At 39.4% G+C, this 25,417-nt stretch overlaps 1 pseudogene; it reads left to right on the top strand.

Annotated features, from left to right (window-relative positions):
- Positions 1-76: 76 nt before the first annotated feature.
- On the top strand, positions 77-25,417 carry LOC108983176 (annotated as a pseudogene).

Below are 25,417 nucleotides of genomic sequence, written 5' to 3'. Positions count from 1 at the left end.
TCGCGGCCATTCACAATTCAACTCCTACGGACTTTTACTTCTTTTAAAAAAAAAACTATACAGACTTTTCCCGTAACGTAGCGGGAGTAATTTTACGGACACGGATTCTGAGCGGGATACCAATAGGCCAGAGCGAGACTTGTGGCCCTACTATCTCTTTCTCTGGTCATGGCGTCGGCGGAGCAGCCTCCGAAGAAGCGGAGGCTATACGAGCCTCTAGAAGAACCCCCTCATCCGCCACCTTCAGAACCACCGCCACCACAAAAATTAGACCAGGATCAGAGCTCCGTAGCTCCACCGCCGACACCACCGCCACTATCTCAGGATGAAATTCTTCTCAGAAGGAGGAACAGAGACGAGATTCGAAGCGTTTACGATTGTTATAAGCGAATTAGGTTTTGCCTTTCTCAGAAAGACGATGCTTCCATGCCTGACATCGAACAGGCTTATCTATCGCTCCTTTCCGCTTCCAGAGGTTAGGGTTTTACCATCTCCCATCTCCTATTTATTTTATTTAATTTGGTTTCGAATATATTTTTCTTCAGATGCTATAGTGTCAAATTCACTACTGTAGCATCTTTGGGTTGAAGATATGTCGAACTGTCGAAGGAGTATCAAATTTCAATTAATGCTCCGTTTGGCTGCTGACAACCAAAACAAAAACACTAAATGAAAGTAAAGATTAGATAGGAAGAAGCTTAATTGAGTGCTGCCTTTTATTTTTTCTCACGCTATAACTAGCATATAATGAGGTGGTCAACATATTATTTTGTTGTGATTTCCTTCCTTTTTTTTTTTTTCCTTTATCCAAATTCCGAAGTAACAAAACTAAGGGGAGACTTTGATTCAATCTTGATAAATTATGTATGATGCTAGGGAGCTTTTTCAATCTTGATTAGGGTTGATCCCCAGGTAATCCCTTCTCTCCTTCCCTCTTTACATCCTAAATTAGTCTGCTATTAATCTATCTCTATTTTTTGATGGGAAATGTATAATTGCATAAGTCTACATTGTGCTTTATATTTTCTTTTTACAAGTTAAAAAATTTGATTAAACACAATGTAATAGGCGAAGCCCAAGTACACATGAAGTATACAAAAGAAACACCTAGTTACATTCTAATACTAGAAAAGCGAAGAAAAGAACTCGTTTACAACCCCTCCCTTGAGTACAATAGCAGAGAACCATCTAAGCAGAGTGCTTATAAAAAATTCCAAAATTCATCTATATTGTGTTCCCTATCATTAAAGCACCTCTCGTTTCTTTCCAACCAAATATACCACATAATACACAGAGGCATCATTTTCGATGCGGCTGCTACTTGGGAACAAGATGCATTTGAGAGTTGGTCCAGCTTGGTAGAAAATCGACCCCTGTTTTTGGCATAACCCAGCTCAGCCCAACCCTTCCAAACACTCCATCCCACAGCACTTTAGCCATTTCACAATGAAGGAGTAGATGATTCACTGATTCCGCTCATTTCCTGCTCATAAAGCACCAATCCAAAATAATCATTTCGCGCTTCCTCAAGTTATCTATAGTCTGAATATTCCCTATTGCTGCTGTTCATACAAAAAAAGTCACCCTTGTCGGAACATGAGTCTTCCAAGGAAAGCAAATATGGTGCTGATTTAGTATAACCTTATAGTATGACCAAACTGTAAACTTTTTAGAGGTTGTTTGTCTCCAACATAGTTGGTCCTTACCCTGTCTTCTTATCTCCACTGAATACAACAATCTGAAAAAATCAGTAACCTCCTCTACTTTCCAATCCTGGGCAGATCTGGAGAAACTTACATCCCAAAGCACCACTCCATTGGAAAAACCCATCAACTTTGAAACTGAAGCTTGCTTATTAGTCGCCAATCTAAAGACAACCGGAAAGGCTTTAGACAATTCAGTATCCCCACACCAAACCTCAGACCAAAATCTGATTTTTGAACCATCGCCAACCGTAAAGTTAACTTGTTTCAAGAAACAGTCCCAAACTTTCCTAATAAATTTCCATAGACTCACTCCATACAAACCCCTACACTCTTTGGTGCACCAACCTCCCCAATCACTACCATACTTTCGATCAATCACCCCCCTCCACAATGCTTCCTCTTCCCCATGTTATCTCCATAGCCACTTCCCCAACAACGTCTTATTAAAACTACATAAGCTATGAAGATCCAAACCTCCATCAACAACCGGGTAACAAACTTTTTTCCAACTCACTAGGGGAGTTTTAGTCTCCTCTCCCATGCCTCCCCACAAAATTTCTCTATGCAATTTTTCAATATGATTGTCTACGCCAACTGGTAAAGGGAATAAAGAAAGGAAGGAGGTAGGGATATTAGAGAGAGTACTCTTTATAAGAGTAATCCTACCCCCTTTAGATGAATATGTCATTTTTCATGTTGCCAACTTCCTCTCTATCTTCTCGACCACCACATCCCAATTGTGCTTTATATACATTAAGAAAAGGGGATGAGACCCTCTTTAAATAATATTAAGGTCTCGTTTGGATGTTGAGCTGAGTTGAGATGAGATGAATTGAGTTCCTTATGAATAATAGTGAGTTGAGATGGTGGAGTGAGTTTTGTGGAGTCCACATAAGATGAGTTTAGAGTTGTTTGGATGTTAAGATGAGTTTTGATGTATTTATGGAAAGTTGAAAAATGTTGTTGGTCCTGCATGTAAAAAGGTGTTGAGTTGAGTTTAGTGATTTGAGAATTGAGTGTTTGGATGTTAGACTCGGCTTAAAATTAGACTGAACCAAGTATTCATTCTATTCAATAAAGATTCTTATAAAAAAAAATCATCTCAGTCGAAGTTACAAATGAGGCCTAAGTTTTTTTTTTTTGTTGGAAGGCCATGACTATTTACAACAAATTAACAATATTTGGGGAAACAGCAGCATTGCCTGTTGGGATTGCCATTACGAATTTCTAACCAACGTGACTTGTTAGATAACTTGCCTGTTATAAGAGCATCTAGGCACCTTTTAGTTTGATCATGTTGGCTTGCCCATGCATTTTTTTCATTAGTAAATAAGATTTTATTGATTGTAGGAATAGGCAAAAGTCCAAGTACACAAGTCATATACAAGAGCAATGCCTAGGAGTGAGCCCGTGCATTTTTTATATAACTGATCAATTTATAAAAGCTGTTCGATAATATAGCTTTTTCTAAAAAAGAGAGAAAAATAAAGAAATTATTGGAAAAGAGGGAGGCAGTTCCACTCCAAAGAATTAAAAATGTACAATAAAGTATTTAAGAACTCCATAATGTTGATGGCGAACTGACTTCAGTAGACATCCATTGATACAATAAGCCTACTGAGAGGCAGTTTCTACTCCTTCAATATTATTTTATTTGGTTCACACTATGTTGTCCTCATTAGGCACATTAGCACCACAGCCTAGCATTTCTATGCTGCCCAAATGTCCACTGCGGGCGCTGAAAAATAGTACAACCACGTATCATAAAATACTTGTATGCACCTTTGAGGATAAAAGCACACAAACTATCTTTTTAATCCGAAACAGAGTTTCAGAAATACTCAGGTTTGTTATTGCAAATGTAGAATACGATCACTGTGCTTGGTACAGATGGACAAGGAACAAAGATTGTGCGTAAAAGACCTTAGTATTCTTTTTTTTATTGGTAAAAAACCTTAGTATTCTGAGTTCTAAAGAACCTCTAAATAATATTATAACTACTAATATTATTTAGTTCCGCCTTGATTTGAAGTTGTGTTGTTGCTGTCCCTACTAAATATTTTGACTTTTTTTGTGGACTTTTATATTCTTGCTTGCATCACGAGGTATCAAATGAGTCGCATGGTAATTGGTCCTTTGCTGCCTATTTAAGTCTTTAGCATTGATATGCTTATTTTACACAATCCATCATCCCATTGATCTCTTACTAGGGTTTTTTTTTTTTAAATGTAATAAATTTTATTAAAAAGTGCAAAAGGTACAGTCAAGGTATACAGGATGTAAACAAGAGAGACATCTATTTGGAGGAGGAAACGATACGTGAAAATCATGAAAGTTAATGTCTAACTTATCAAAAAATGAAAGTTAATGTCTAAAGGACAATTAGCGAAAAAGAAATTTTTGTTCTCCTTTAATGTCCGTCTTCAATTTTTTTCATTTCTTTCCCTCCAAACTAGGATATGAGGCAACTGAGGACCTTCTCACACATTGTTGTAATTTGTGAACTATCACTTAACCCTCTCCAAACACCCAAAAGGTCCACTATTATTCTGGACATTACCCAAGTCAAATCAACCTAACTGAAGAAGTCATTCAACAAAGCACCAATAATCTTGAAGGGATACTCGACCCAATACTCTTCCAAGTAGGTTGTTATAATGAGGAATAAGGACATTATAGAAGGGACATAAATAGTATATTTTTTGCCAAAATGATTATTCCTCCAGTCAAAACAAACATAAGGAATCCATGTGCTTGCATTAGAAATTTAATATGCTGTGTACTTGCACCATAAGTTTCACATATTTATATATCTGTATCACCCCAGACACCCCCCCCCTTTCCAAACAAAAAATAAATAAATAAAAAGAGAAGAAAAAATTGACCATGAAAAAATTGACAACTTTTCTGTTTACTGCTAGCTTTGCAGGTTGTGCAAGTGTACAACGGATAGTGGCTGATCTCATTCCTCGGTATGCATCACATTGTCCTACTGCTCTTGAAGCTGCAGCAAAAGTTGTTATCAACATGCATAACTGGAGTTTGACGGTGATAAATAGAGGAGACGATGCCGATGAGGTTGCATTTCAGACTGCTAAAGCCTGTATTTTTGGTCTAGTTGACATCTGTTGCACTGCTGCTTCAGAGGCCCCAACATCATCTGTCATCCGAGGCATTTGCTCTGCAGTTTTTCAGAATGTGCTTACCTTCTTCATGTCCTCATTTGAAGAAAAGGATATCTTTCAGATTGTTGATAAAGAAAATTTGAAGATGCAAGATTCTGCTGACATCTTCGCTGAGCTAAAGCAAAAGCTTTCAGATGAAGATGCATCTTCTTTAGTTAAATTATCCAAGTTCCGTGCACTAAGCTTACTTCGAATTTTCTTTTGTTGTTCTAAAAACTTGCTTGCGGCCTCTTTTGAGCTCCTCAACTCCAGTGTGGTGGAGGGAGTCAATAAAGAGAGCGAGTATTTTCTTAGGCAGGTGACAAGCAAGCTTGTCCATGATGTGGCTCCTGTATCGGATAAAACCTGTGACAGACCTGAATCACGTACAGGTTCTGTTGAAAGAAGCATGAAAGGCAGTGAGGAGCTAATATCGGATGGCAACCATTTTTCAGGAGATGCATTGCCTGTTCCAGAGAGTTGCTTATTGGCTTTGGTAATGCTCGTGTCTTGTTCAGGGTGAAAAATCTTGTTGGCTGGTAGATTAAAGTCTTCATTTTCATTTTCATTACTTCCAGCTGGCCAACATTTGCTACCAAAACCTGTGGTTATAAACATACAAATATGTAAATAAAGTTTCTGGTGGATTTTCTTTTCCTCATAAAAGGAAAAAGAGGTTGAATCTAACCGCAGATAACGACAAATCATTGGCTATGAGTAGCACTTGAAGCTGTGGTAGATGGTAAATCTTATGGGAAAAATGAATTTTGTGCACTAAACTAGGCATACTTGATCTTCAACATCTAATTTACCCGAAAGAGGAGTTATGTTGCTTGGACAAAGTTGTCAGCAGGGAATTTCTCAGGACTTTGGAATTCTTTTGTTATTTATGTTTCTTCCTTTGTGATAAGACGTCTCATTGTTTTCATAAGTCTGACGTGCATAAGTTTTAATGTACTTCTAGTGTATATTCTTTAACTAAAAGATCTCATGTATGAAAAAACTTGCATATACTCTTACTAGTTTTTTTGAAGAAAATAGCTCTTGTTGTTGTAATTGACAACGTTATGATGTTGCCCCATATACACAATTTTCTATCATAAAAATAACTTTTCTTTTTCCTTTTTTTTTTCTTTTATATTTCTTGGGAAAAAACATATCAACCTTCTTTGATGCAAATCGGATCTTTGTACGGTTTTTATTATGAGAAAAGCACAGAATTCATTCAAATTCTGGTTGAAAATTAGACAGTTTAGATAATATGCAGAGTTTCTGTTTAATTTGTATTATGCATGTTCAGTTATATTCATGCTCTTCACTATTAATGTCTTTCGCTGGGCTTCATTTATGCAGGTTCTTGGAAAAGACCGATCATTGCAGAGATGGATTTTCTCAAAGTTCAAGAAATTAAATAACTCGTCATTTTCTACTACTGTTTCTGATATTTTGTCAGCTTTGGAAGGAATCATTCAATCGTTTAAAGAAATAATTTCTGTAGAAGGCAGACTGGTAGATAGTGACGAGGATGATCCTGATTCATCTAAGTATATTAATCAGAGATATTCGGTGCATAGGATCTCTAATCTACATGAACACTCCGATGATCCATCTGGAAAGAAAGGTAATATAGACGTCCATTATTGGTGATTGTTTGATATCTGATAAAGTCCTGATAGATATTCCAAAATTTTCTCCATTAATTTCTCATGAAACTGATCACCACTCAAATTCAGGTTCTGCTCATGATATTGGAGGCTCGAGGCCCATGGATTTCGAATCTGGTGAGAATAGTGAGGTGTCGCGTGGCCGGTCTTCCGGGGAATTATTTTCACCTGCTAGAAGAACTCCGTTAGACTTCAGGAGTAATTCATTTGAAGGTAGAAGTAATTCTTTTCATGTTGAGAAGAATCAAGTTTCAAATATGGATTTCAGTATATCCACCATGAGATCTTCCTGTGGAGGCATAAATGTTTTGACTTCTCCTCAACATCACTTGGGAATGCCATGTAATTCCACAACTCAAATTGTTTGGCATTCTGATGGGGACCCTGCAGCCATGGATATTGTTTCTGCTTCTAAACAGCTCTGGGTGGGTTTTTCAGGACCGGATACATCTGAAGCTCATATAAGGTTTCAGTTTGAGAGGTTTGGTCCTATAGAGCAATTTATTTTTTTTCCAGTCAAAGGATTTGCCTTAGTGGAGTACAGAAACATCATTGATGCCATAAAGGCTCGTGAATATATGCGGCGACATTTCCCATGGCGTATCAAGTTCATCGATGTAGGATTGGGAACTAGGGGTGCAATGAATGGCGTTGCGGTTGGTTCAAGTGCTCATGTTTATGTTGGAAATGTTTCAAGCCAATGGGCCAAGGATGAGATTCTGCATGAATCAAGGAAAGTGCTTTATAAGGGTCCCTACACTGTTACTGAGCTTTTTAGTGAAGGTGCATTACTGATGGAGTTTGAATCTCCTGAAGAAGCTGCCTCTGTAATGGCCCATCTCAGACAGCAGCGCAAGGAACGAAGTAATTATCGGGCACCTCTGAATGTGGGGCCATCTAATGTTGCAGTGCCTCTTATAGATGCCGCAAGATCTGTGCCTACCCATGTTGATGCCAGAAACAGTAACCTTGGAACCATATCTAGTAACAGTATTGGGTCACCTCACCCTCGAACTGTACCAGGGAGTCCTGCTGACAGCTGTAGGATGAGGATGCCTCACTTATCTTCCTTACTTTCATCATTACGTACAAAATATAATATCAATCAGAACTCAAGCTTCTTTGACAATTATATATCTGGAAACAGCCATACTGCTATGATGAGGGACGAAGATAAAGTGCCATCAAATATGCTTTGGATTAGTCTTCCTAATATTAGCTCCCCATTCCTCACAGATGATGAGCTAATGGCCATTTGTAGTCTGGCTGTCAGCAATGTTGGGTCTGTAGTCAGGTTGACCCGAGCAAATATGCAGATGGGGTGTGGTTGGTTTGTTGAATGCAGCAGTGTCGATGCTGCAATCACAATTTTAAAGAATCTCCGTGGTTCTCCTGGATTGTTCTTTCAGATAGAATTCAGGTTTGAATCCCTGTACACTTGATTTCATTCAAAAATTGTACCCTTAATTCCTGCCATTGACAAAGCATTTGAATTGACATTGCATGCTTAACAGATGGATCTCTCCAGTTTATGGTGAAAAATAAAGGAAACAATATGAATTACCAACTCATGGCCAATGAATTCTAATCTTATATTGGGAGAAAGTGTGGGTTCAAGACCCCCCCCAACTATAACTTACCAACCAATAAACGTTTATGTGGAAGTAGATGTTCCCACCCTCTGTATAGTCAGGCATTCTTATAAATTGTGACCTATTCTGTTGATAATATACAAGGTACTCGTGCTATCACAGATCATCATGGGCTGAAAAGTAGCGACATTAAATCTGAAACATTCTAAGGCAAGAAATAAGGAGGTCCAACAATTCTGGCCTCTTGACAATGGATATTTAAAAAAAAAAAAAAATCCTGGCTCTGTATGGCCATTGTGCCCTAGTTGAAATGAAACACCCCCCCCCCCCCCCCAAAAAAAAAAAAAAAAAAAAAAAAAGACCAAATAAGAATGGGATGGAGGATGTGGTCTTTTTACATGTTACTTTTTTTCTTAAAAAAATGTAATTCTGTAAAGTTACATTTGGAATTAGTTCTTTCTTGCTAAATTTAGGCTTTGGTGTTAAATTAAAGTTGTATATGTTTTTCATCTGTTCTAATGTTCATTCTGACCTTTCATTTGGCATGTGTGTTGCAATCGTATTTCATGTGCTATTCTCCTTTACTTATATTCAATGTGTTCCCTGTCTTTGTTAACTTAAAATAATTGATTGAAGTGTGCCCATGAGCTCAATTTTTTTATTGAGTTTTGAGTTGATAATGCACCGTTCTTATATTTCTTTTAATTTTTTTTTCTTGAAACTTGGATTTTTCAAGCGGTGCATGGAATGTAAATCTTCTATGAGTTATTGTTTGAACTTCTAGAATTATGCATATGTTTCTTGTCACATACTTCTGAGTTTAATTCTTGATGATAATACTTTTGTTAAGCTCTACTGTTCTTTACTATCTCCTTTGAACAGTCAACCAGGAAAGCAGCATCCTGCACCTTTCTCAATGAAAAATGAAAGCAGCTCTATGGAGCATGTATCCCCCAGAATGAAACTTGATAATCATGCAAATACAGTACATTGTGGGTATTCATTTCAGTCAAACTGGGCAGTTTCTGGAGAGATGCCTGAAGTTGGGGTGAGAAAAGTTGATGGTTATGATAGCAATGCAGGGCTAGATCCTTCACAAGGAGGTAATATATTGATGATTAACGTGTAAACAAAAATATTTTTTTCTCTTCTTTTCTCATATAACTGAATGATTTTTTGTGGAATGATTTTATTTTAGGTGGTCATGGTGTTTCTGGTTCTGCCGAACAAATGTGGATGTATAAGAAACCTGAAATTGAGCTACATTCTGCCCCAGTGAACATTCCTTGCATGCCCTTCGCAGCACAGGGACCACCTATTCCCTCACCACAGCAAATTCAGTCATCATCGTATATGCGACCTGTTTACCTGCCTCCAAACAGTTCCTGGGATGCACGGGGTTTAAATCATCAGATGCCTTTGAACCCTGTCTCACCAGGTGTAATGACTAATAGTTTTCATGGTAATGCTGTTGCAGCTCCTTTTATACCTGCTTCTGTGACACCATTGGCACAGATACAAGGAGCTCCAATGCACCATTTTGACCAAATGTTTTCCTTGCCTGTTGCACCGCCACCTTTATCGTCCCTGCCGCCACCTCAGCCTGAAATGCCACCTCCATTGCCTCCATCTCCACCTCCTTTGCCTCAGTCAAAGCCACCTTCAGTCCCTCCTCCCCCCAGTTCTCCCCCTCCACCTCCTCCTATTGTAGAACCATCCAAGACAGAAAGTTCTGGACAGCGTCCCGAATATCAGTGGCAAGGTACATTATGTAAAAGTGGGGTTCATTACTGCACAGTTTATGCACATAGACTGGACTCTGATATTTGCAAATATTCAAACACGCTTTCGGAGCCTTCTGAGTAAGGACAACATTTCCCATTATCCACTTTGTTGATGATTTTGTTTGGACCAGACTATTTCTAATGGTAGTTTTTCTTGCTACTGCTTGGTGAAGATGGCCTGCTAAATTAGATATGACCAAACGCACGGATTTCCGGCATGTTAGATCAACATTTATGAGTGCCCCACCACATAAAGTGAGTCTCGATATTCTCAATCTTTGAAATTCTGTTGAGAGTAAATTGGCGTGCACATGTCTTTTTCCTGTTTCAATTTCTTTTTCTAATTTCAGTTGTAAATATTTGTGGTTTTGACACGTGATGCAGAGGGAGGTATGTCAGCTGATCCCATCTTCTGCAGGTGACCGTAAAGGCGTAAGTTATCTGAATATTTATCTTGGTTCCGTTGTTCTTTAATGAAAGTAATTAAGCATTGAAGCCCGTGCCCCTCTTTATGGTGTACTTGTTGATTATATGAAGTCTATGAAGACTTAAATCTAATCAATGCTTTGGTAAAGTAATGTAGACTTTGTTTATCACCCAAAGATCAATTGAACGGCAACAATAAAAGCTTGTGGAAATGTGATGTTTAGATTCTGATAGGGCACCTGCGGTTTGGTGTAATGGTAAAGATCTCATGTCCTAAGCCTAGTGTGGGGGGTTCTCGATTCTTAAAAGTGTGACCACTTAATGCAGAAATGCTGTAGGTATGGCCATAACTGGGTCTCCCTGCCCCGGACCCCACTTTGGGAGGAGCTAATTGTAATTATGGAACTCCTAGTTTTGTAAGGTGGTCCCAACTTTATTTTCATTCAGCTACAAGGATAGATAATAGGTTATATTGAGTTCATTGCACTCGTACAACTCGCATGATAAGAACCCAGTTTCCTAATCTCATGTGCATGCAGTCAAGCATAATGGGAACCCAGTTTCTGTAATAAGCTGTAAGCTGCAGTTGCAAAACTTTGAGTCCTAAAAATTGTGTCCTGCAGTTTCAGGATTTCATATCATACTTGAAGCAGAGGGACTGTGCAGGAGTAATCAAGATCCCAGCAGTGAATTCCATTTGGGCAAGGCTTTTGTTCATACTTCCCTACTCGCATGATGCATGTTCCATGCTCTCCATTGCACCTAAATCATCTGATTGCCTCATTGCTTTGGTTTTGCCCAAGGAAACAAACTTAGAATGGGCCTAATATTCACAGTTCGACTTGACGAAGCTTTAGAGCGGAGCTGTTCATATCCAAAGAATGAAATATTTTCAACACTTTCAGAATGGTGTTATGACTCACAACAGCTAGTCATTCTGCCGTATTGAATTTGATACTAATTAGAGAAAAACCATAGTGATGATGCTTTTATTCTGCTTAGCAATTTTGTCGTTCCTGCAATCAGGTTTAGCCCACCTGCACTTGGCAAAAGAAGAGAAGCTGCATCTCACTTTTTCATCAGAATGGAAATTAATGGATCAAAATTCTATATTTCCGAGGGGGGAATCTTGTGACAAATAGGTGCTTCCTACGGCATACTGATAGTTTTAATTTGGTGCTTGTGGAATACAGTTGGTCTCACTTAAATCACCTGTGTGATCTGTGTATCGAGCTTCTAGGAGTGTTTGTTTTCTCAGAAAAGAAAAATGTCCTATTGTTGTTGTTTTTTGTATATATGATTTTGTGGTGAAGCAATGCCCTCGTTTTTGTCCTTGATTGTCATTCTTTCATGATTCTTGAATTATCATAACTACAGATCTCACACGGACTGGCCTCAATAAAAAAATGGTAACAAGTATGGGTCAGTTGTCCATTTTTCCATGGTAGGATGGATGCCCTCAGCCTTATATTTCTTAACATATTTATCAGTAAATAGTTGTCTTGGCATTTGACAATTACATAGCTCTTAAATTTGATGGCCACTTTAGTCGCATAAATAAGTTGGGTATAATTTTTAAAGTTGACAACTTACCTTTTGCTTCTCTGTTTTAACAAATAGAATTTTTGAGATATTTTTTCTTAGTGATGTAATTTTATGTCCCGTTGGAGATATTGCCTAGTTGTTTGGAGGTAATGAATTTCTCAGAAACATTGATTTTTGTAAATATTTAATACAAATATGTTTTTTCGCATAAAAAATTTCAGATCTCGTCATAATTTTCGTCTGAATATTTGTTATTGATTTTCGTAATTTACAAAAACCCAAAATATAACTATTTTATACATGATAAAACTCAACTTTCTCTCTTCAAACAATATTTTAGGTCCAAACGAGCCCATGGGCCGATTGTTGAAAATTTGGAAAGGTAGTTAAAAGCAAATTAGTAATTTAATTAATAAGAATAATGATGCTCGTCATTCTTTCATCATTTAATAATATGAATAATTTGATTCAAATTCAAATTGAATTGGTTGGAGTAAACCCTATTTTCAGAGGAGGGGTCTTCCTCCATCCCTCCTCCCACTTTTGTCTATTTTTTTTTTGGTTTTGTTTATTTTCTCGTTCACAATAAAGCAAAATACAAATTTGTTATTCTCCAGTTATACGACAACCACGCATCCCATCGTAAGATTTTCAAGGCGCTGATCCTTCAGACGAACGAAGAATCTCATTGATCAAGACAGCGCATGAGCCACACACACGACCCAAAATGCGTGCATGATATTCACGCGTCATCGTAAGGGAAGTTCTATCGCCACCAAGTGCGGCTTTTCTAGGACCAATGCCACCAGTTTCTTCAGACCTAACATTTCGCCACACTTTCAGGGTGGCTCGTGTCCCTCACGCACTACTACAGTCTCGATATTTACATTTTTTATTTCTTCTACGGTTAAAAATGGGGATGTACAACTTTCCAAACTGTAATCTGCTATTTTCCTACATATCTTTTACTTTTTCTGTTATTTGATTTGTTTTAAGTTAAAAAACATACAGTCTCTTAGATTTTTGTCCATAGAATGTGTCATCTATTTCGTCTTAAATAGAGCATGTGGCTGTTTAATTTTGTTTTAGAATAGACTGTGAAGTTTGTTAAATTTGTCTTAGGACAGAGTGCTGTCTCTTAGATAGTTTGTTTGTAAAGAATTATAATAATAGACTAGACTATGTCAGTCACAATGAAATTTATATATTCAGGAGCCTTAAAATCAATAGTTGGCTTGTATTATGTATGTCATCGGTCAAAATTGTAATGTCCCGTTATGAATGAATGAAGTTTATTCTATCTTAAAAAAAGTTTTTATAATATGATACTAGATGATTAAAAATTATTTATTATATTTTTTATTTGTGAATTTATTATTTAACATCATATTATAAAGTAACTAGAGGATGATGAGAAATTGGCATCCGGTAGATTTTTTCTCAACAAAATAGATAAATTATTTCGGCGACCACCAACAAACCCATCCGCTTTGCAGTACGCTGCAATCTGCACCTTCAGGCTCCGACTTCCCTACATTTCAGAACACCCCTCCCCCTCTCTCCCTCCTGAAATCAATCGTGCAAACATGGCGAGTCGATACGGTAACAACAGGCATGAGGTAAACAAGGAGAGTTTCGCTAGAACGCAAAAGAAATTCGTGCCCAAAAACCATAACTCAACTCCAAAAGAAGCGAACCCCAATTCCATTCCCACACTCTCTACTTCTCTCAGACAGTCGCTTTCCAAACAATCGGATGCCGCCACAACCAGCTCTGGTCTGCCTGCGTTGACAATGAGTAGGGTTCGAATGGGGGAGAACGGAGATTTTGTGTCTAGCACAACTCCTGGCGGCAATTTCGTAAATTACTTGCCCCAAGACGAGGCGGTGGCGGCTGGGCTCGGTGCCGACGAAGGTGGATTGGATCCCGTGGAGTCTCAGAGAGTTGTGGATCTTTTGAACCGAGAGTTGTCGCGTTTGCTCAAGTTGAACGCCAGGAACTTCTGGACAGAAGGTATCCACGTTTAATATTCTACATAATCTTCGCTCCACGCTCTCAAATAGATTTTGTTGTTCTACCGAGAAATATGTATTTCTCTCAATTATCGGTGTGATCTCGTTCCTCATCTGGTTGGGCAAATCTCAAAGTTCTCTTTCTCTCCTCTCTATTCTCAGTGGCGAGGGACACTTCCTTGCTCGAATTTCTTGATAGCTTCCTACAGTTTAGGAGCAGATGGTACGATTTCCCTCACCATGGAGCCAAGGGAATAGTTGCAGGGGTTATTGTTGGAGAGCTTGAGTTAAGCCGCCGCGTCTTTATGGTATTGTATCGCATGTAAGTTCCAATTTTAGGTGGTCTGTATTGGTTTGTTATATCTTTTTTCACATTCTTCGTTCTTATCCTCAACTAATTAGGAATTTACTTTGGTTGCAGATCTTCTAATCGAGAACCTGGCGCTCGGGCCGCTGATAGCCTTAGTACGAAAGATTATGAAGGTGGTTCTCTCTCTTACACTGTAATTTGTGCGTGCACTTTTTACTGGTTGACAAAAGTACAATGTGGGTGAAAGAGGATTGGTATAGATTGCCTTCCATACAATTGAATAAAACCTTAATAGGTGATTCCTATGCGGTATGCTTTGTGACACTTCTCTATAATATTTGTGAATGATGTGATTCGGTACATACTGCCAATTATTCCTACAGACACGAATGCCTGATTGCATACTCATAAACGATCTGCACCCAAATACAGATGAAAGTACAATCCTTTTTTGCCCTTTTGTATTGGTTGCTTATAATCCCATTTTTTGCTGTATTATGTGGATACTTTTATGGATCAGTTGGTGTCTCAGTTTTTTTTTTATGTCTATAAAACATTGTCCCTACATCCATGTTTTCTGTATCACTCCAAATAATGGCACAGTGCTTTAATACTTATTAACAAAAGTATTGTTGATTTAATGAACTAATGCTATCAAAGGTTCAATGCTATATTTAAGTTTTTGGGCAAGTAATGCTATCACTAGTAATTAACATATTTTAAAGGTAAAAGTTTAGAATGTTTGGTCTGGGATTTTTTATTTGTTTTTTTTTTCCTTTTAAAATAGTTTTCTGAAAAAATTTTGTTCACAAATTCTTCCTTGTAGTTATTTTGCAGGACAAGAAGTTGCTGGAGTTGCCTAAGTTATTAGATATATGTGCCATATACGGTCATGAAAACAAAGATTTGACCAGAATACTGGTAAGTATTTGCCCTCAAAAGTAGTCTATCTGCTATGCATTTCCTATGGTGCTCTATGGCGTCGTAATCTTTCTTACCCACTATTGCCTTACAGGTTTATAATGTTAGCATTTTTATTTATTTTTATAAGTACCAAAGTCTTTATTTCAGCTAAAAGTAGTGATAAAAATGATGAGTTATGACACTACAATTAGTGAGTTTTGTAAATGCTTTTTTCTTTCTTTTGGTTTCTCACTGAGAAAAAAATGCAGAAGCTCAGGAACCATGCCTGAACCTTGGTTTTATTAATATGGGTTACTTATATCTTGCTGCCTAAATCTTTCCACTGGTCTGATCAAAAGGGAAACTGTAATTGAGCTGGGATTTACTGCCCTGCACGTTTTGAGTTCAGCAGGGCTCAATTTGTTGGTAGTCAATGCAACACTTCAAGGGTTGAGAAGTTGCCACTTCTCATCTGGTTTTTAAATTGACGTATTCCAAGGGTAGGGGGTTTACACTGGGCGAGTGAGAGATGAGGGATATATCAAGGATGTGTGTTCTTGTGATATTTTGTCAAGGGAAGGATATCATCTAATGCCTAGAAGTACTTGCTCCTCTCTCCTTTTCTCACTGTGGCATAATTATATTCGCCAGGTTGCAAATGTTTTCAAAGCCCAGCCTAGGATGCACAATAACTTAACTGCTGTAATATCACATTTCCTGAGCATTGTCCACACAATGGATCAACGCTGCAGCTCATCTTTACAGGTATTCTTTCCAAATAAGTTAGCTTCTAAATTGAGTTTTCCAAACTTCATTTTTTTTGCTGAAAACTTATGGATTATTTCCTGTGGGGTTCACTTGCAGTCTTGTTAGAATCCTGTATTGCTTTCTTTTTCGGTTCAATAGAAATTGCTTGTAGTAGATATACCAATTTTCTTTGCTTCGCCAGGACATTTTTTAGGGGATATTGGCGCAAATAATTGAGGTTGACAGTAAGACTATTGAAGTAGTTGAGCATCAGCAGAACTTAATCTTGTTGGGCTCCTGTATTGCCTTTTCTTTTTTACAGTGAAATAGAATTTGCTTGTATCAGATACATCATTTTTTTGCTTGCACCAGGACTTTCTTAGGGCATATTGACATGCAAATATTTGAGCTTGACAATAAGACTATTAAAGTTTTTGAGCATCAGCTTGCCCAAGTTCTGATGCATGGCATTCTTTGTACAGTTATCATTTAAGAACCATGTCAGAGGTTTGTAATTTTAAGTTTGTATTAGGGATAGATTTCTTACAAGCTCCATACCTTTTAGGCTGATAAGGGCTAAGAGTGAATATGCTCTCCATTTCAATTTATATATCTTTTAGGATTCATATAAATATTTTACAAAGGACGCTCTCCAATAGCTGAATCATAGAGTACTTCATTCCCTTCTCGCTTTCTTAAGTTGTAACTAGTTATAAATGTATAATGAATCAGAAAGTGAGAATCTTGGTGTTCCATGGTCTTGCTTCATTCTTTTGCAGAACTAAAATTTGTTAAACTACACTAGTTATGCTAATATATATGGTCATCTTTATTTGTCACGGTCTCCTTTTCTTATGGGAATTTGTGCTATTCTTTAAGCTATGAGTCATTGCATATTTGCATAACTTGTTATGTAAAGTTTCTGAACCAATATTACATGTAGGCCCTACTTTCTATTGGAAGTCGTGAAGACCATGGATCCGGTCGACTTCATTCTGATTATTTAGAGGTGATTCTCTTCATTTTTATTTTTGAGGGAATATATATTTTGTTGTTAATGAAATAGTTTCCTCAAGGAGATGAAAAATACTATAATAGCTTCAATGGTGGTTGAGGGCTGTTGACGGGGGGTTTTCAGGAATCGAAGCATGGCTATGAGTTCTCTTAGTTGTTTAGTTATTGAGTCAAAGGTTTTTGAGGTGAGAAGAGAAGGGGGTAGGGTGTGCATTACTGAGAAAGGATGGAAAGGTATGAGCTGTGTATGGTTGGGTTTAGAGACTATCCATTGGGTGGCTCACTCTTTGGAGGCTTGTCTGAAGACTGGGAGCAAAGATTTTTACTCTGCTTGAAGGGAAGGTGACAAAGGCTTCACTGCCTAACGATGCTCTAACTCGCGTGGCTCATACATGGCGTTAGCGGCGTATGGAGGGGGAGGTCGCCGGAGTTGCATACTAATACCTCCAGACAAGGCTGGTATGGGGTGGAGGAAGATGATGGTGGTGCTAAAGGACATGGGCAGAGTAGGGGTGCAGGGGAGGAACCCACCGCAAGTGAAGGCTATAGCTCAGCCGTTGAGGTCGTACAAGGAGGCTCTAGAGGTCCCTCGAGCCGCGCAGCTCACTGTGATGGCTGACATGCAAAAGGCCTTACGTGAAAGAGGAAAATTTTTTGAATGAGTTACGTGAAATGCAGATTGTGGAGTTAACTAATAACGTGGCTTCACTAATACGGTGCATTGAGGGCTGTGTGATGGAGGGCATGGGCACGGGCTGCTTGTTGGGCTCACAGGACTGGGATGGTGGGCTGCATGGGAAGGGCCAAGCTGGGAAGGGCCAGGGTACCAGTTGGGCTCATGGTTTTCAGCCCAAGTCAGGTACACAGAACGAAGGCCCGTTCTAGAGAAAGAAACTGCAGGCAGTTGGCGGCCCATCGACGCGTGGGCCTGAGCCACGGTCGACAGCGAAGCTTCAGTCGACCCCGCTGAAGGTCGTAGCGGCTTCAATGGAGGAGCCAATGCCGGAGATCTCAATAGCTGCGCAAGGAGGAGGGATTTCCGTCGTTTCCAAAGCTCACGAAGCCCCGATAGCGACTCAGACCACATCGATGGAGGTCGGCGGCACACAGAAAATTTCGCCGAGGCATGTGGAGTCTGCTGCGAGCAGTGGAAAGGGTGTGAGCAGTCCATTAGAGGAAGGAAGAATTTTTTAGGCTGCCGTGGATATTGTTGTAGATTATTTGCCCTCTAATCCGTTACAGATAGTTCCGATGTATGTTGAGGAAGTTATGGGAGGGTCAAACGAGGGGATTTGCGCACCGGTAGTGGAGGCAGTGGACGCAGTCAAGGCGGGAGGGGTTTCTGTTGTGGGTAAGGAGATAAGCCCAGTAGGGGAGGATACCAGTTTATTGAGTCTCTTTGTGGATTCTGAGGGAAGTGTGGAAGAGGAGATGGGTAGCCCATCACCTTTACAGATGATCCCACCTCATATTGCACCCTGAGCATCAGATTGGATTTTAAAAAAAGTAGAGGAGCTTTGAAGAGCAATTCATGGCTCTCCTAGTAGCTATGGAAGTCGGTCGGTCTACGGTAATGAAGTCAGCTGTTAGAAAGGAGAGAGAGTTGAAACGTTTGCAATGCTCCATTAACTACGATAATAAGGAAGGACCTTCGGGGAGAGATAGAGCAAAAGGGAGGGACGTTTCTTTCGTTAATGAAGCCTAAAATACTGTCGTGGAATTTGAGAGGGATTAATGACGTGAATAAATGCCTACGTATTAGATCCCTTCTTCGAAATTAGAAAGTTAACATTGTTTGTCTTCAAGAAACCAAATTGGCAGTCATTTCTCTTAGCATCATTAGGAGCTTGTGGGGTTGTCCTAATGTGGGATGATATTATTTACCGTCTAATGGAGCATCCGGGGGCATACTAGTAATGTGGGATAAAAAAGTGGTGGAAAATATGGAAGATTTCTTGGGGGATTATGTGGTGGCATGCTCGTTCAAGAATGTCACGGATGGATATCAGTGGGCTTTTGCAGGTGTTTATGGGCCTAATCTTGACCGGTCACGAAGTTTCTTATGGGATGAGTTGGCAGGCATTAGTAGCATATGGGACCTACCTTGGTGTATTGGTGGCGATTTCAATGTCACTCGTTTCCCGAGTGAGAGATCGGGTAGTTTGGGTTTCAACTCACCCATGGTAGATTTCTCTAACTTTATCTCTGAATAAAATTTACAGGATATTCCTCTTGCAGGTGGTTCCTTTACATGGTCTAGCAATCGAGATCTCCCATCTTGGTCAATGATAGACAGATTTTTAATCTCATCGGAATGGGAGGCACACTATCCGGATCTCATTCAGAAGCGACTACTCAGGTTGTGTTCAGATCACTTTCCCATTCTTTTGAATTGCGGGGGCATTAGAAGAGGTCCAAGGTATTTCAAATTTGAGAACATGTGGTTGAAGTCAGAGGGTTTTCTGGACAGAATAAGACAATGATGGTCCTCTTACCAATTCCATGGCAATGCTAGTTATACACTAGCTTGCAAATTTAAGTCTTTGAAAAAGGACTTGAAGGAGTGGAATACTCAAGAGTTTGGTAATGTCGAAAGTCAGAAAACTGTTTTATTGGAGGAGCTTAAGGGCCTGGAGGGCGTGGAAGAGGAGAGATTTCTTTCTGAAACTGAGCGGGCCTGCAAATCCCAGGTGATTGCAGACATTGAACGTATGTCTCTCTTGGAAGAAATATCATGGCGACAGAAATCACGAGCTTTATGGTTAAAGGAAGGGGATAGATGTACCAAGTTTTTTCACTGAATGGCCAACTCACACAGGCGGAACAATGCTATAGATACCATGTTGATAGATGGGGCGGTCTCATCCAACCATAACCAGATTTCAGATCACATTGTTAATTATTTTGATAAGCTGTTTTCGGAACAATTTGAATGGAGGCTGAGACTTGACGGTCTGGTTTTTTATGTTCTTGACTCGCAGGCTGTGGGACGTCTCGAAAGGCCTTTTGAGGAGGGAGAGGTCAGGTCGGTGATCAAGAGTATGGCGGGCGATAAAGCTCTGGGTCCCGATGGCTTCTCTATGGCCTTTTTTCAGACTTGTTGGGATGTGCTTAAAGATGATATCATGGAGGTTTTCCATGAATTTCATGGAAGCGGGCGGTTCGAGAAAAGTCTTAACGCAACTTTCTTAGCACTCATTCCCAAGAAGCTTGGTGCATTAGAAGTGAAAGATTTTTGTCCCATTAGTTTGGTGGGTGGTTTTTACAAAATTTTATCCAAAGTATTGGCGAACATATTGAGTAAGTTGATGGAAAGCTTGATTTCGAAATCTCAAAATGCATTTGTTCAAGGTAGGCAAATCCTTGATTCGGTACTTATAGCCAAATGAATGTCTGGAGAGTCGTATTAAATCGGGAGAATCGGGATTCCTATGTAAGTTAGACATGGAGAAAGCGTATGATCACGTCAATTGGAGTTTTTTAATTTATATGCTTGAGATGCGGCTTTGGCTCTAAATGGTGTTCATGGATCCATCATTGTATCCCTACGGCCTGTTATTCCGTATTGGTGAACGGCACGTCAAAAGGTTTTTTCAAAAGCTCTCGAGGTTTACGTCAAGGAGACCCTCTTTCTCCTCTTCTCTTTGTTTTTGTGATGGAAGCTTTCAGCAAGATGATATCAGGGGCGGTAGAGGGAGGTTTCATATTAGGATTCTCAGTGGGAGAGGCAAGTTCAGGTTCACTTAATATATCTCACCTATTGTTTGCAGATGATACACTAATCTTTTGTGAGGCCAGACATGAGCAAATTCGAGCTTTGAGGGCTCTATTACTATGTTTTGAAGCAGTGTCAGGGTTGAAGGTGAATCTGGCTAAATCAGAGGTAGTGCCTATGGGTTTGATGGAAGCTTTCAGCAAGATGATATCAGGGGCGGTAGAGGGAAGTTTCATATCAGGATTCTCAGTGGGAGAGGCAAGTTCAGGTTCGCTTAATATATCTCACCTATTGTTTGCAGATGATACACTAATCTTTTGTGAGGCCAGACATGAGCAAATTCGAGCTTTGAGGGCTCTATTACTATGTTTTGAAGCAGTGTTAGGGTTGAAGGTGAATCTGGCTAAATCAAAGGTAGTGCCTGTGGGTTTTGTACCCAACGTGGTGAGTTTGGCGTCCGTCTTGGAGTGTAAGATATCTCAGTTGCCCATGAAATACCTTGGCCTTCCTTTGGGTGCAGCGTTCAAATCAAAATCTATATGGGATGATGTGTTAGAAAAAATATAAAGGAAATTAGCTGGTTGGAAGCGGATGTACTTATCCAAAGGGGGACGGGTAACTCTCATAAAAAGCACTCTCTCCAACTTACCAACATATTTCCTCTCATTATTTCCGCTCCCCGCTAGTGTGGCACATCGCATGGAGAAACTTCAATGTGATTTCTTGTGGGGAGGGATCAAGGATGCATTTAAATTTCATTTGGTAAAATGGGCGACAACTTGCTCCCCTATCAAAGGAGGCTTGGGTATACGGAATTTGAAATCTTTCAACCAAGCCTTACTTGGCAAATGGTTGTGGAGATATCACCAAGAAAGGGAGGCCTTGTGGCGAACCGTCATTGCTTTGAAGCATGGGGAATCTTGGGGAGGGTGGTGTTCTAATGAGGTGAGTGAACCTCACGGAGTTGGGCTTTGGAAACATATTAGAAGAGGGTGAGACATTTATGCAGCACATACTAGCTTCAAAGTTGGAAACGGAGTGAAGGTAAAATTTTGGCATGATTTATGGTGCGGCGATCGGGCACTCAAGGATGTCTTTCTACAAGTTTATAGCTTAGCAAGAAGAAAGGAAGCATCAATAGCAGACTTAGTCATCGTTTCCAATGGCATCTCCCAATGGAACCTCACTTTCCATAGAGAAGCCCAAGATTGGGAGATGGATGTTTTTTCAGCCTTTTTTGACCTCGTGTACTCCATTCGGGTGTCGGGGGAAGGTGAAGATAAGATATATTGGCGACCCTCTAAGGAGGGCGTTTTTACGTCCCGCTCTTACTATCATTCCTTGAACGTGCACAACTCAGCCCTGTTCCCATGGAAGAGCATTTGGAAGACAAAGGCACCTCTAAGGCAGCTTTTTTTGTATGGACAGCCACTTTGGGAAAGATTCTTACTATAGACAACCTAAGGAAACGAGGCATTATAGTTATGAATTGGTGTTACATGTGTAAGAAGAGTGGTGAGTCAGCTGACCATCTATTACTACATTGTGAGATTGCTATGTCCTTAGACCGATGTCCTTGCACGAGTGGGCTTAGCGTGGGTGATACCGGAAAGGGTATGTGATTTTCTGGCCTTGTGGAGAGGTATTAGGGGAAACTCTCAAATTGCATCTATATGGAAGATGATACCTATATGCCTATGGTGGTGCATTTGGAGGGAACGGAACGCAAGATGCTTTGAAGATCATGAGAGATCAATGGAAGAGCTTAGAATTTTGTTTTTCAATACTTTACTCCATTGGTCGATTGTAATTGATTTTCATGGTAGGTCTTTTCATGATTTCCTTGTATCTCTAAACTAGACATAAACTCACTCATGTATATGTCCCGTATACTTGGGCTTTTTTTGTCTCTCTTTTGATCAATAAAAATTTATTTATCGATCAAAAAAAATATTTAACTTATAGTTTGGTTCATGCTAGACAAGTTGGGTAAAATAAACTACCAGTCAAATTATTAATTGAAAATGGTACTCCAGCTACTCGATCATTATGGCTGCTTGGCAGGTTATGGACTTTATAAATGATTCAATTGTATCCATGGATGCTTTTGTAACTGCATACAAACCGGCAGCTGTATACTTCTCTTGCCCTGTTGAGTTAAGGTACCTTTTTTGCTACTGGGATTCGTAGTCGTCAATGGTTTATATTTGGTGTTGGTGTGAGTTTTCCCAATGCAAAGTTCTTCTGCCAACACATCTGCTGGTTATGTCACTGCACATCTAGGAATTTTCTATGGTGAAACCTTTTTAATATTGAACGTTCAGCCCTATATTTGGTCGATTATATTGTAGGGTTCTGCTTTGAATGACAGTGCCATTCACTATTGACCAAACAAAAAGAAAAAGGCAATATTGTTAGTATATGTAATGTTGAAAAAAAAAAAACTTTTCTCCCTTGCTAATTTCCCTCAGTGGTCTGTTGTCTTGTCATAGTTTTTACATTTTGGACCAGAGTGTGAAGAAAATTGTACTTATTTAAAAAAGAAAGCAAATAAAGAAAGAGAAAAAACTCTTTTTCCTTCTGACGTGAAGTTTCTCTGTGCATGCAGTTCTGGGAATGAGGAATTGCTCAATACCCTTGCAAGATTGCATGATTCGTTGCTACCATCTCTACAACGGGGGTTGAGGATCATCCTTCAAGCAGAAGACAGAATGATATCTGATGTTGCTATAAGCTTGAAGATGTTGTCGATGAGAATAGTCAAGTTTGGATGGAATTTATTGGAAATTTGCCATCTAAGTAATGAAGTGTTTGATGATAGCTTCCCTGTTCCACCTGCCCCAAAGATATTTCCAGCAAATGTAGAGGATCCCATCATTAGGGCAGATATTTTAGTTCAAACTTTTAGGGAGATCAATGGAGTTTCCCAACAATTTCAGGAGAATGAGAACAGGGAAACGTTCCTTCAAAGTGTTGAGAAGGTTCACAATGTAATGAGCAGAGTTGAGAGTTTGCGGAACACTGGTTAGTGCTATTATGCTTGAGAAAGTTATTTTGGTCAAAATATGATTTGGTCCTTAAATTGTATGTCAGATTCTAGTTTTGTCCCCGATATATCATTACGTTTAATTTAGTTCTCAAGGTTTTAAAGGCGTTGTGGTGTTACTTTTACTGTACATGACTAAAAGGACAACAATTACTGAGGTGGCAAGTGCTTTTTGTACACATTTCATATTGTTGTGATACTTGGACCACATGTAGCTCATAGATTGTTTTTTTTAAGAACTGCAATACACCTTACTTCATCTTTCTTACTTCTGTGAGCATAATTTTTTTGGTCGTTGTCAATCTCGAGTGTAAACCTTGTAGCCATTTACATTTAATTTGACTTTGGTTCAGGATGGATATACATAGATGATGAACAGTTCCAATATCTATCTGGTATAATGATGCATCAACCAAAAGCAACTATTAAGGGACCAAACTATACAAAATCCCCTTTGGCAAGCAACAAAGTGCAGATGGATGAGGATGCTGCGATAATGGAGTCCAAAATCAGTCAGATAAAGGATCTCTTTCCCGACTTTGGTAAAGGGTTTCTTGCTGCCTGTCTTGAAGTCTATAACCAGAATCCAGAAGAGGTGATTCAGAGAATTCTGGAGGGAACTCTTCATGAAGACCTGCTGTCCTTTGACACTTCACTAGATACAATTCCAATGCCCAAGTCTGCTTTATCTGTGAGCTCAAATGATAAAGGAAAAGGGAAACTAGTGGAACCTGCATCACCAAAAGGGAAAACTGAATCTACAAATCCACCATCTACCACTTCAGTGTCCGTAATTAGGGAGCAACCACTTGAGGGCCCCTCATTTTCATCCTCATCCTCTCTTGGGAGATATGTAAGGAAGCCCCAAGGTGACTTGCCTGATTCCAATATCCTGGATATCCGAAATGAAAAGGATTCTGCAATTTCTGGCGCTATAATTTCACAGTATGAGTATGAAGATGAGTACGATGACTCTTTTGATGATTTGGGGTTGAGTGTTGGGGAAACAGGAATGGAGGAAACTGAGATGATGGGTGATAAAATGAGCTCGAATCTGGGGAAATCTTGGGGAACAGAGTCTGGAAGCTCGGTTCAAAATCCTTCTGGTTCAAAATGGGGTTCCAGAAAGAAGCCCCAATTCTATGTCAGGGATGGGAAGAACTACAGTTATAAAGTTGCAGGTTCGGTTGCAGTTGCAAATAGTGGTGAAGCAGCATTAGTGTCTCAGGCTCAAGAAGAATTAATTTATGGCCTTGGACGTGGTGGCAACCTTCCTATTGGTGCGGTGAAGAAGCTGATAGAGTCATCTGAGGAACAAGATGAACAGTTTGATGTTTCTCAGTCAGAAGGCAGAGGAAATGTTGGGAACCCGAGGGGCAGGGGAAGAAGGGGAGGGGGAAGGCCAAGAGAGTCAAATGAGGAGCAAAATAAGCAGTCTGATGCTTCTGAGGTGGAAGCGAGGGGGAATTTGGGTAATCACAGAGGCAGGGGAAGGAGGGGAGGAGGAGGAAGAAGCAATAATTACAGGAAGGACCGTGCCATGAATAAGCACTTTTCTGGAGTTACTGGCTTTTAGGTTCATATAGGTTCTATAGATTTACATTATACACACTTTTTCTCTAAATGATCAAATAGCTTTATTTTTGTTTCAGAGCTGCAACTGTACAGTGGTTCGGTTCGTTTTAAAGTTGCCATATTTGCAGCCAGGATCTAACCATTTGGATCAATATATATGCTCGTTGAGGTTTTCTTTTGAGATTCATTTGAAATAGAATTGTGAGTTGTGTTA

The sequence above is a fragment of the Juglans regia genome, chromosome 11 (assembly GCF_001411555.2).
Source record: "Juglans regia cultivar Chandler chromosome 11, Walnut 2.0, whole genome shotgun sequence".
Classification (NCBI taxonomy): Eukaryota; Viridiplantae; Streptophyta; class Magnoliopsida; order Fagales; family Juglandaceae; genus Juglans; species Juglans regia.
This window is presented reverse-complemented; position numbering and strand designations above follow the sequence as displayed.